Source organism: Chlamydotis macqueenii, chromosome 3 (genome assembly GCF_036417535.1).
Source record: "Chlamydotis macqueenii isolate bChlMac1 chromosome 3, bChlMac1.mat, whole genome shotgun sequence".
Classification (NCBI taxonomy): Eukaryota; Metazoa; Chordata; class Aves; order Otidiformes; family Otididae; genus Chlamydotis; species Chlamydotis macqueenii.
In genome coordinates, this window is record NC_141558.1 from 43,944,896 (window position 1) to 43,957,472 (window position 12,577).

Below are 12,577 nucleotides of genomic sequence, written 5' to 3' on the forward strand. Positions count from 1 at the left end.
TTCCCAATTCTAACATTACTGCCTCTCTCCCCTTCAAACTACAATACATTTTCTGTAATTCATACTGGCCTCAGCTGTTCTGTTCAGAGAGCAGAGAGATGGTTTTGTTTTAAATTTACAGCAGCTTTAAATTTTCTTGTGTGTTAAACAGACTGGTTTCCTCTTGCTTACCTTACGTCTAGAAACATTATTTAGAAAAGTTTGCTGTCTAGAGAACATGAGCCTAATCAAACTGCTCGGTAATTACTCACCGTCTTTATTCACCCTGGATGATATATACCTTGCATGGTACTAAAAGAAATAAGTATATTCATTTCCTATCCAGCTCCCACCTTGCATTATAAAAGCCAAATATCCATTCTGTAAATAGAGATGAATCAGCAATCCATATAATATCTATTCATCATACATATTTCACAAAAAGGATATTGTGGTGGCTAGAAAGTTCTTACAAAAATAATATGGAAATCCGGAACTTGATGTGGAGTGTCAGAGAGCTTCTTACTATTATTTACCTTATCAGCTTTTGCTTTCTGAAATCAATGGAAGGGCATCAAGTTCAGCTAATCCATATTTCTGAGTATGAAATTGAATTTATAGTCTGTAGTATGTTGACTACCGCTCGCATTTAAGGCATAATTGATTTTTATTGAAAAGCCAGCAGGCACATCAAAAATTTCCACAAACCACAAGGATGTTAAATTTTACCCTGTTTAGATAATAGTGTTGCTTTATTTATCCTTTAAAATGAAGGTTTTGTATTTATATCAGCAAATGTTGTGGAAGTGTGACTGATGCCTTGTGAAACCACCAGTCCATAGTTCTGTTAAACTCTACAGTACACAAATAAGCAGCTTTTCTGTTCCTAAGGTAAATCTCTATGGTTGATTTGTTTTAAGAATAAACAGAATAATAAATCTACACAAAAGAAACCATTTCATGTTATGTAGCAAAGTTATTTTTCTTCATTCCATTAAATAGCTTGTGCAATTCTTTTTTCTGTCCTCTTTTCCTTTCCTTTTCTCCATATTGGTCACTGTTTATTTCTCTCTCATTCTTTTAAACATAGAAGTATACTTTTGTATATGCTTTTAATTGGTCATACATAGCAGACTAACTAATCCGTGTTAAAATTTTTAGTTTCCAAGGCATTGACTTCCTTTCCTTCAGATACAAAGGTGATCTTAATCATAGACCAGATTTTAATATCAACGAATGCTTCATGACATTTTCAACCAGTTAAGAAATTAAACAGACTTCACTTCCCTTCCCTCACTTGGGCTATTTGTGCACATCCCTCCACGTTGCCTACTGCATCACCTCAGTGCATACGTGTTTTTAATAAGAATTCTTTGAACCAAAGAAAGAAACCTCAGGGTTGCCCTGCACAGGTGATACAATACAGTAAATAACATAGCTGGGAATTTTGAAAAACCAGGCAACGAGATAAGTATGTGTGACTCAAGAGTATTCAAAACAATTTATCAAATGCACAGAAATACAAAACTTAAAGAGAGTATACATCAGTTTCTTAGTGTAAAAGTATCAAGAAGAAATGATCTACCTTTTGCAAAGGCAGATATTTTCAAATACATGTGCAACAAGTGCAGGCACAAATCCAATTAATAAATAACGAGATTTGTGCCTGCTCCTCTCTCCTGTCACTTTCAAACTTCACCACAAACTGTCTACAGATATTCATGCTTTCTTTTATTTCTCTCCTTGTTGTCCATAGCATTTTGCACATAGTTGCATCTTCTCTATTAAGAGACTCTTAATGAAAGCATCTTTTCTCTTTATGAAATATGGCAGGTTGTAGTAAAAAACAGCTTGTAACTAAAATAAATATGTCACATGTCGGTAATATACAATCCACCAGAAAGGAAGGATATTCTCAAGTAGTTATCAGTTCTCTGTAGGCATCAGATCTTTTAAAATAGTTCTTGAATAGCTTAATCTATCATAATCCCAGTGAAACAATAATCCTGATAGAGCTACATTGCTAAATAAAACAAACGAAACTTGAAAATTGCAGATGTGGTCAGCCACATGGCTTTAATTGCGAGCAGTTTGCTGCCTGTATCTGCTTGGACTGCTGCAACTTACTCTGTGAAAGAGAAAGTAGAATCTTTTCGGGGATACTTCTTTCTGAAACTGATCCCAAAATGTAGCGTGGGCCATGCAACACCAGTTTTGGTTCCTGCTCTTCTCCGCAGACCTCTCCCCAATCACTGAAACATATCCAACTTCCACCCACACCTTAAAGTACACCCCAGGGCTTGCAGTGTGTGTGACTTTGATTAGATGAAAACAGCACTCTGATGGACTGTGACACAATCCTCACATTATTTCTGGATACTGAGAACTCAGAAAAAAATAGACATACAGAATAATTGTTTTTCTTAGCACTGGAAGAGCCACTTGAGGCACAGAGGAGCCCCAATGCCAAGTGCAGAGCAGTGGTGGTGTGGCCACTACTTGGCCAGTGTTGAGCAATGGGAATGTGAACCTGTTTCTACCACTTGGCCATCCCTTGTCTCATTTATTTAGCAGAGTTAGAGTGCAGGCTGAGAGCTTTTGTACCTGCCCTTGTAGCTGAAAGCATCATTTATTTCCTTACTGTGTTCTTTTCTATTCAGTGATAACGCACTATTGTTTTAGCGTTGTTCACCTGTAACATAACCACACTACTCATTATTTCTGCCACAGTAGTGTTTTAAGAGCAATGTTCAGGGACCAAGATACAGCTACAACAGTTGTCATACACAACTGTTAGACTGGTCTCTCTCTAAAATCAAGAGCATAGAAAGACTGGTCTCTCTCTAAAATCAAGAGCAGCCAAAATATGAGTGAAGAGACAGGAGCTGACCACAGACAGATAGGAACTCAAAGAAAGTGCAAGATTTACCACTTCTGCATATGATGCTCAAGTGTGTTTTCCGGAATACTTTGTAAGAGATTTTTACAATGAACACTTGCATTAAAACTGGTAAAGGAATGGAGGCTATTGAAATTAAACTTCAGTTCATTGGCTTGGATTTATTTTGCCTCATTTTAAACTTCCAAATAAAAGAGGATTCTTTTTTCAAAGAGAGGTGATTCTTTTCAAAGATGTTGACCATGTCTCATAATTAGTGTTCATTATTCTGTCCTTTTTTCTCTTCAGCTGTCCTGAAAGAGAGACTACTTTTGTGTAGGTGCCTAAATGCTTAAGCAAGCTTGTATTTATTTGATTAAGGAAAGACAAAATCTTCATGATCACTACCAATTCTGAGTAAGCTTTGGAAGTCTGGTAATTTAGGATTGTAATCATAAAAAGAAAGAGCAAATGCAATTTACTGCGTGTGGTACCAGGTCTGTGAGGGATGAAAGATAGGTTTGTCTGTCTGTCTTTAATGATACATCTTCTGTGTCTAAGAATCTCATCTTTCAAGTTCGCATACATATTTAGGAAAAGTATGCAAATTTACATGAAAATTCCCTGGAGTATTGTATGGACAAATCTTGCCCATTAATGGACACATAATGTCTATTCTCATATGAAAGATATAAAGGATATTGTTCACAAGTACTGAAATGGGAACAATTCCATTACAAATACATGTAGTACGCTGAAACTAAGCAGGGACTGCATTCATGTATGAATACAATGTAAATTTATCATTGTAACAATTTTGTATAAAAGAGAGCATTTATTTGCATTCACATTCACTGCAGAGATCTGAAAATTACTTATACAATGAATTCAAGCCCGTAATTAGAGGAAATTTTCTGGTTTTAAAGAATTTTCTGTTTTTGAAGAATTAGATGGCTGTTGATTATGAAATATAATGACATTGGTGAAGATGGGAGCGTATGAGGGTGTATGGGAGAAAAGCAGATACTGGAGATTTGATGCTGAAACAAATGAACCTTTCCTCCATCACATCATTCCCTCGTTTATAATCTTCCCCTTAGAACTTCTAATCACTAAAAGGATCATTCTTAAATACTACCCTGCTCTCCTCACTGCTTTTTCCTACTACATAAAGAATAATTAATACAAAAATAATGCCTTGGTTATTTTACTTCCAGATTTGGAACATGTAGGTTTTGGTATATATTATTTGGTGTATTTATCAATTAGACTAATTCAGTGTCAAATTTTAATTTATCATGAAGGGGAGGCTGAACTGAAATATTAAATGAGATTACTGAAAATTTTATAATTAGGATTTTTTTTTTTTAATTTTGTTCCTACTGCCCCTGTAATACAACCACTCTTAAAAAAAAAAATTAAAAGAAACAAACAAAAGATCTCTTGTTTTACATTTTAGTGGTAAAATGTTAGAGACTGATAAGATCTTTTTGCAGCATTTTAGTTGTAAAGTTTACACATGGACATACACAGTCATATAGACATGTAATTTTTAGTTTCCCCAAACAAGAGGTACTAACCTCACACGAGTTTTCAGTTGTAAAGGAGGGTCTTTCTGTAATACATAGTTAACTTCTGAAGATTGTATCAGACATCATTTTCCTCAGACCCATTTCAGCAATACCTACAGCTTGATCTTTGCAAAAACAGCTGAGTAGTCATGCAGATACCTTAGCACTGTTTTTCAGTGTTCTTAACAGAGAAAGAAAAATGTGCAAGTCTCCGAAACTGCTAACTATGTTACTATGAGTAAAAGACAAATCTAGATTTTCTGCTTCAGCTGATTGTTACATTTATAGATTTCCCACCTGAAGGCCAGCCCTATTTCCACAGTATATTTTGGGATAGTGTTTAGGAAGTTCTGGTTCTTGTACATGAACTCCATTAATAAGATTAGATTTGGGCTCTTTGTTTCTGTGTTCATAACTTTATGCAAAAACTTCCTTTTTTTTCTTGTTTCATACTGTGTTGTTTCAAAATATTTGACAGAATATTGAATTGAGGGGAAAACAAAATAGTCCAAACTCTTTTGAAGTTGAGATGGTAAATAAAACTATTGCTTTTACTAAATGTCCCTGCATGAGGTTACATTGCATTTTACGTAGCACCAAATTCAGCACTTCAATAACATACTTTTACACTCCTCTGAAACGACTATGTTGCCTTTAAAAATTCTTAACTAACATGGGGTTACGCAGGAACTCTTGCTTTGCAGCAGAGGCAACAGACCATCTCTGTAGCCTCAACATTCCTCAGTGTGAGTTAAACAACATCGATTTTTCATGCTTGAAAAAAAATCGTGAGCATAAAAATTTTTTGCCCTCTCTGGTGGTTTTATTTTCTCAGGTAGTTTTAACCATTATTAATTCTCATTCAGACTGTACCAAATATTTATATTCAGTTTCTTCTATTCTCTAGGAGGAAAAAGAAGATGCTTCTCTCTCTGGGATCTACAGAAGATGTGCGATCATGTAAAATACAAACAACACTTGTAAGAGAAAGAGGCTAGTTACATGTAATTTATGTTCTTTAGAGATTGTATTGTGTAGATCTATACTTTACCATGCACAATTGTTCTAGAGTCAGGATGCCCGTTATAAGTTATAGCCCCATGGATTTACCTCTTCATAGCCAAACAGAGAACTATGCAAACAACAGAATATAGAAAAACAGTTTTCAGGTTAGAAATTATTCCCACCAGATCAGACAGCAACATAGCCACTAAAATGCACCTCTTGGTTCATAAGGAAAACAAAACCTGTAAGGAAGCTATGATGCAAACAGCAAAAATAAAATTTGAATGCCGGATGACATTTTTATTCTTTTCCTCATTCTAACTACTTCGCTTAAGACTTAAGTAAGATCATGAAAGTACAATACTAAAAAGGCCCTTCAATAAATGGAAACAAATGAGCTTTTTCCTACCACAGAATTACTTAAAATCAGTCCTTCTTGTGAAGCTAATCCCCTGACAGATAAGGCTGTGAATTCCCCCCCTCCCCTTCCTACATGCTCACAGATGGGTTGCAACAGAAAGATGACAAATGAGTTGTGTTTGGCTGGATTAATGGGTATTATCATGTTAATGGATGTTTATGGTGCAGTTTGGGAGGTTCATGTGGTTTTCAAAAAGTGTTGGTGTTATGGGTAGCTGAAGCCTCTGTGTGTGTGTGCATTATTAGCCAGCTTTTTGCACATATTGTATATTTTTGCTCTCCTTAATGGATCACAGCTAAACTGGATGTGGAAGTATTGGCCTTATGCTCAGATCTTCCAGCATGTCATCAGGCGTGACATGCAAAATACAAGTGTCTGAGACTGGTCTTTCCACAGTCTCTGTGAACGCAGGTGCCTCATAATCCTGGGTCTACTTTGTTGCAATCACTTTTAAAATCTGACATATTGATCAGGAGTTTAGCCTGAGTAACTACTGCACATATATCAACTCCTGTTGGGGATGTCAGGTCAAATTTGTTGGCAAGGTGATCTTACAGCCAACCAAGGTAATTTCTGTCACTTGTGTGAACCAATGCTCTTAGCCTTATTGGGCAAGGACGCATCTATTGCACCACCATTTTCTGCCAAGTGGGACAAACCCGCAGAAAAAGGTCTCACCAAAGACCTAGACATGGGAAAATCTACTGCTCTGAGAACCAAGAGGTGTCAAAAATGTAAAATCACACAGAAATAAATAAGCATTTGCTCTGGATTGTAAAAGTTGGTTTGGGGGTGTCTTTTTTTTTTTTTTTTTTTTTTTTTGGTGAAAGTTTCTTATTCTGTGAAACAGAGCAATCTTTAAACGTCCTGGTTTGCTCTCATTTTTTTCTGCCCAGAAGGCTTGTTTTCCACTTACTTTCAGTATTGTTATATGTCAGACACTTGTGTGTAAACTTCTGCTTAAAAACCTAAATGCTTATTTGAATGCTAAAATGCATCGTCTACATGCAGCATTGAGGGAACTGTTCACATAAATGTACAGTTGTGTTGACACTTAGTTTTTCTCTAAAAAGAGCAGGTATTTAAAATGTGGAATTGCCATGGAATATCCTACAAGAAATAACAGTATCTCCATCAATTAATACATTTATTTACTTAGTATAAAAATAATGAGGCTCTGAGGTACAATAAGAATGCAAGAAATATTCTGTTTCATCTAATTCATAAGATTTCTGAGGTCTTTTTTTCTAAAATTTGGGAAGTCAGATATTCCTTCCAGAGTAGCATAATTTGGGGATTAAGACAGTGAAAGCAATCTTCTGAAATCAGTACCAGAGGGGATTTTAATGTACTGAAATAGTGCTTGCCATTTATTTGGTATTCCTCCACCATCCAGTATAAAATAATTCCTTCATGTCTTTTCTTTCCTTAAAAATTCACCGAGCGTATGTGGACCTCACAGATGCAGCTTTAATTGAAAGTAATGTCAAAACCAGTGTTTTGATCTGTTTCCTTTCTTTTGACATTCTCTGTTTTTGGAATGTGTTGAGTCTGTACGACCATTCTCTGTTCAGAAATTCATCTGGAAATTTACATATTTTAAAGGCTTCTTACTCTGTAATACAGCTGAGCATAATAGTGCAAGCTACACAGAAATTGAGGTGTGAAAGAGAAATTTCCCAATTTCAGTCCTTAACTGAAATATAAAAACAATTCTTCACCATCTGGGAATTACTATACAAGGCTTTCTTCAGAGCAGGCTTGCTAGTGGGATAAAGTTTATATGATCCAGCAATGGATAGGCTGTATCTGGGTTTAAAAAAAAAAAAAAAAAAAAATCTTGTATATTATATTCATTAATTTACAGCGCTAGCATTGGAATGCACAGAATGTTTCATACGTTCAGAAACATACTGAAATACATTACATCCGAGCAAACCTCTGAATTTGCGAAATCCAATAAATTACATATTATTCTGCAGGGTGATAAAGTCTGTCTCTGATGAAGTAAGTAATGTTCCTGATATAGAAAGGTGTAAATCCCACAGGAAATATTACATATCAAGGATGCTCAGCATTTTACTGGATTATACCCCAAGAGAAAGAAAAACAAAAGAGAAGAACAATAAAGTAAGATAGACATTCATAAAGCTTGTCCTTCTTTTTTTTTTTTTGTTACCCACCCCAACAAATAAAAGCAAGAAATGTCTTAGTCTCAGATAAAGGTTATTAGCTGTATATAATTTTTCTTCAAACAAATTATGAAACCACCTACTGTTAAAAATAAATTGAATCTAAAGGCAGAGTGCATGCACTCTGTCATTTAAAGTCAGGACTAATTCTGACGCTTCAGTAGCAGATGCTGTGGCTGTAAGCACCTTTCAGATTGTACTGAACTATTTATTCTTCAAGAAATCTGCAAAAGCAGGGAGTACATGTAGTCCTCAGATGGTATTGGTATTGTCCACTTCCAGGACAGAACCCATACGCAGAAATCCATAAAAACAACTTGACCTAGAAGTGCTAAGCACTGGTTAAAAATAGTAGTGTATGAAGTACGAGTTTTCTACGTCCATGTGTTCAGGTAAATATAGGCACACGGCTCAATTCCTGCTGAGGCAACATCTGCAATAGCTCATGCTCAAATCCAAACTCTCTTAGCACCCAGAAACTGTAGGAGCAAGATTAATTCGTAATGCAGGTGACAGGTTGGGGATCAGGAGTCCAAGGATATAACCTGCTCTCTGGCCCAGCAACCTAAACCACAATGCAGAAGCAGCCTTGATCTCTCTGATCCTGCTTCGCATTTTGAATACAGTGACAGCTACGCTTCCTTACTTCATTGGGCAGGGGTGTTGGATAAAAGCAGGCTTTTTCTTACCACTTGTCAGGCTACTTTGGGTTGACCAAGACTGTTTGAAAATCTAGTGGAAATAAGTAATTGTTCAGACTGAAAAGCCCTGTGAGGCAACGATAAATATTAAACTTATGGTGGTTGTTTGGGTGCTTTTCAAAATTAAAACTTTCAATTTTGTATTTTGCAGTGATGTTTTTGATACTGTTAAATTTACAAGTTTAAGCATACAAAACAAACAAAAAAATATTGTTGAACTAAGTATTCTGTTCAATATGCATTTTTTTCATCTATTTAGAGGGGGAAACAGAACCCCTTAGGCTCAAGCTAAATAATTTCCCCATTCACCAAATTGAAAAATCATTATTATTGAGGATATATGCATCCTAAGTAGGAAAGGGATCTGTTGATGCAATGGTGAGTACCAGATAAGATATTTTTTAAGCAATATACCACCTTTTGTTTCTTTCTCTAAGACAACCGCAACATCTGAGTTCATGGGTTGACTTTGCTTTCTGAACATAGAAGTCAAACCACGTCAGAGCGCTGTCTTTGTACTGCCTTCTTTGGTGTTTAGTTTAGTTCAGTTTTTAATATATTTAGCAATGCAGTATTTTACCTCCACCTGAGAAGTGTGTAAGTGGCTTGTTCACCAGCTTTATCCAGTGACTCTTTTCTGATTGCTGGGATGATCTCGCCGTTTCTATACCACAGTGCTGTGACATCTCCTGTCTGCCCTTGAACAAAGTCTCTGCTTGTTGAACTGATCTGCTGTGCACTGTACCCCACCACTGGTCTGCTACAAGAAGGGCTGAGAATGCTGGAATTCATCCTGGGCTGCACTGGGAGACACACGCTGTTAAGGACCAAAGGGACTGGCGCAGGCTCTTGACTCCGCGTGGGTTCTAGGTTGCAATGGGACTCTGCAGAAAGACACGATCTTGGCACTTCTCCTATGAATCCAAGTCATTCCAGGTGTGAAGCTGTTCTTCTGGTGACCAGGGCTATGCTACTTCTTGTAATAAATTTTACTTTATTTGCGAAGTGGTAGTTTTCAGTCCAGGGAGCATTAATGCTGAATGGCATTGTGTGTATGTATTCAAATCGATAATCACAGTGCGTTCTTGCAATGTCTGTTTAAGAATGGTTTTCGTGTGTAACCAGATAAGGCATATGTCAGGAAGATGACAATGGAATCCTCTGATGTCTTATATATGTTTTTAATAAAAAAGCAGAGAGTTTAAGTTTGTTGCTGTTATGAGTCTCAGAGTGTGAGGCATTCTTCTGTTTTTCCTGATAAACAGGCAATTCACAATCTCTGTTTTACACAGGCTGCAACAATTCTGGATGCAGCCTCTCTGTGCTTTGGTTTGCCAGTGGTTCATCTACTGATAGGTAGAGTTTGGCATCCCAAGCCTTAGGTACCATTCTGCTCCGCTTCGTCTGCACTATATGTACGCACGTGTGCATGCATCTGTGGGTGTGTAAGAGAGATGGAGAGAGAAATACCTTGCAATGAGAGATGAAGACTCTACTGTGATGTTTGGGATGAGCAAACCAAGCAGGCTTTAGGGAAAGTGGAGATTACACTGAGACACGTACACTTTACACCCCCTCCGTTTTTCCAGGCAAGTGTTATTTTTCAATATTTTATTGTGCTAGCAATAGGAGAAATCTTGTAATAAAATCATATCATTGTTTCATCCAAGGCAAGTTTAGATGTTATCACAATGATATGCTTTGTCATAGATTTATTATTAAGTTGTCGCATAATGTCGTTGAATAGAGTTATAACAATTGTACTCTAACAAAGTTTTGATGCACAATTGTGAAATTTTAACATTAAGTAGATTTCTGCAATGACAGACTGTTATTACTTGCAAACTTCCAGTGACAAATCAGATGACTTAATGCAAAAAAATGCAGTTTAACAGCATTTGTTATTGTCTCTACAGCTTTATTATTGTCTTTTTATTATGTTCATAATCTGGAAATAATGTAAAACAGATATATGACTAATCATGTAATGACCAATGGCATATTGTATCTTGTTTAGTAGGTGGCTGTCCTCTTGTCTTATTTGGAAATATATAGTTTAACAAGATACTTGCCATCATTTTCTTAACAGGGATAATAAACAGAACAATTCTACATAAAAGCTCATATCAGCTTCTTTCATGCCTTTTCTTTTCAGAAGGCTGCCTAAGGGTTTAAGCAATTTAGTTGTCTGACCCGCATCCTTTCTCTGCAGTCTGCAGTTCTTTTGTTTAACATTAGTATGTGGGCAAACAGCATTCAGAGCTGTGCAGAGCTTATCAGCCTGTGCTCAGTCGACCAGAACCCCATTCTGTGTATCTAAGAGGGGCCACGTTTAATGCTTCACAGTAGGAGCATCTGCAGTTTCCAAAAATGACTTGTTTATCAGATAAACTCTGTCCTTGCACTGACACATAGTGGCTCTTCAATATCATGCTCTCCTGTATGAGAACTGAGCAAAACGGCGTATGTGCAGTGAATAACAAGTGAAATTTATGCACATGGTATGGTGACATAGGTACCCTGTAACACCAGGCAGAGTTTCTCCGCGTTCCCTCAGTAATTACACCGGGAAACTTCCTCATTACCTTCCCAAAATATTTTAGTTGCTCATTCTCAAGATATTTAGGGCACATGCACCAAAGTCAGTAAATGTTAATTAATTTACTTATTTTGCTTGGAATTTAATTAGAAGTAGCACGAGGGGCCTGACTTCTACAGCACGGGCAGAGAGATTCGGAGCAAAGCCTGACACCGGTATCTGTGGTGTGCCTGCAGGTGTGGCAGCCTCTGATGGCATAGTTGGCACTTTGCCTTTTGAGCTGCAGTGTTACCAAAGTGTTCCTCCACAGCTCTGTAATTCAATTTTTACAAGCTATCTGCCCTACGCAGATTTTTTTTTTTCAGGAGATCAGTTAGACCCCTGGGCACTAAACCCATAAATACATTCCTTTAAGACTCATGATTTTGGGGTTTACAGTAAAGGCCCCACTAAATTTTTTGGAAACCATAAAGGTTAGCTACTGGTTTAGAAATAAAATGTTTATTAAAACATCATTATTTAAAAACAGATAGAAGAGCAGCTTAGGGTTGGTGTTCGAGGCTCAAGATCCAGTGAGAGTGAAATGCTGTGAGCTCTTTTCAGGCAAGCGCAGCTGGTCTCTCAAATTCTCCATCCATCTGAATGAAGGAAAACTTATAAGATGGGCTGGCTTTGCAAGGTTTCTGGACTGCTCTGGAGCCTTTTCTGAAAGTGTCGGTGAAAATATCTGTTTGACTGGTCACAGAAAGGGTAGGTAGATGGGATAAGAACCAGAGGTTTGGATCCAAACCAATGCTCTCTCGCAGGAATTCAGGGCAGCCTGTATTCCAGAACTATACCCTTGACTAATTATAATGACTTTACTATATGAAATTGATATTACATTGCAAATGGCAATGGCCCAGAAGGAGCCTGATAAAACTAACTTCCTCATCTGAACAATTAAGATTTTCTGTATAAAGATGAGAATATGGTGAATCCATCTTCCACTACATTTTCTATACATACAATGGCTCAATGCTGAAACGCTGTGCTGGGAGCAGAGGCTTACATCAGGCTGCCACCTTTTTAGCCCTCCCCTCCCCCCCTCATCAGTATATGCTGGCTGGTCAACTAGTCAGATAAAAATTGTTAATGAGGGTTAAATTGAAGTTATCTATTAAATGTCATTCTAGGATCAAGGCATTGGAGCTTTATTTTGAATGATGCCCATATTTTTTCTCTCTTTTATTTTTCCACCCTCTCCCTCCTCCGCCTGAAAGAAAATATCCAGTGGATGCCTGGCAGCATC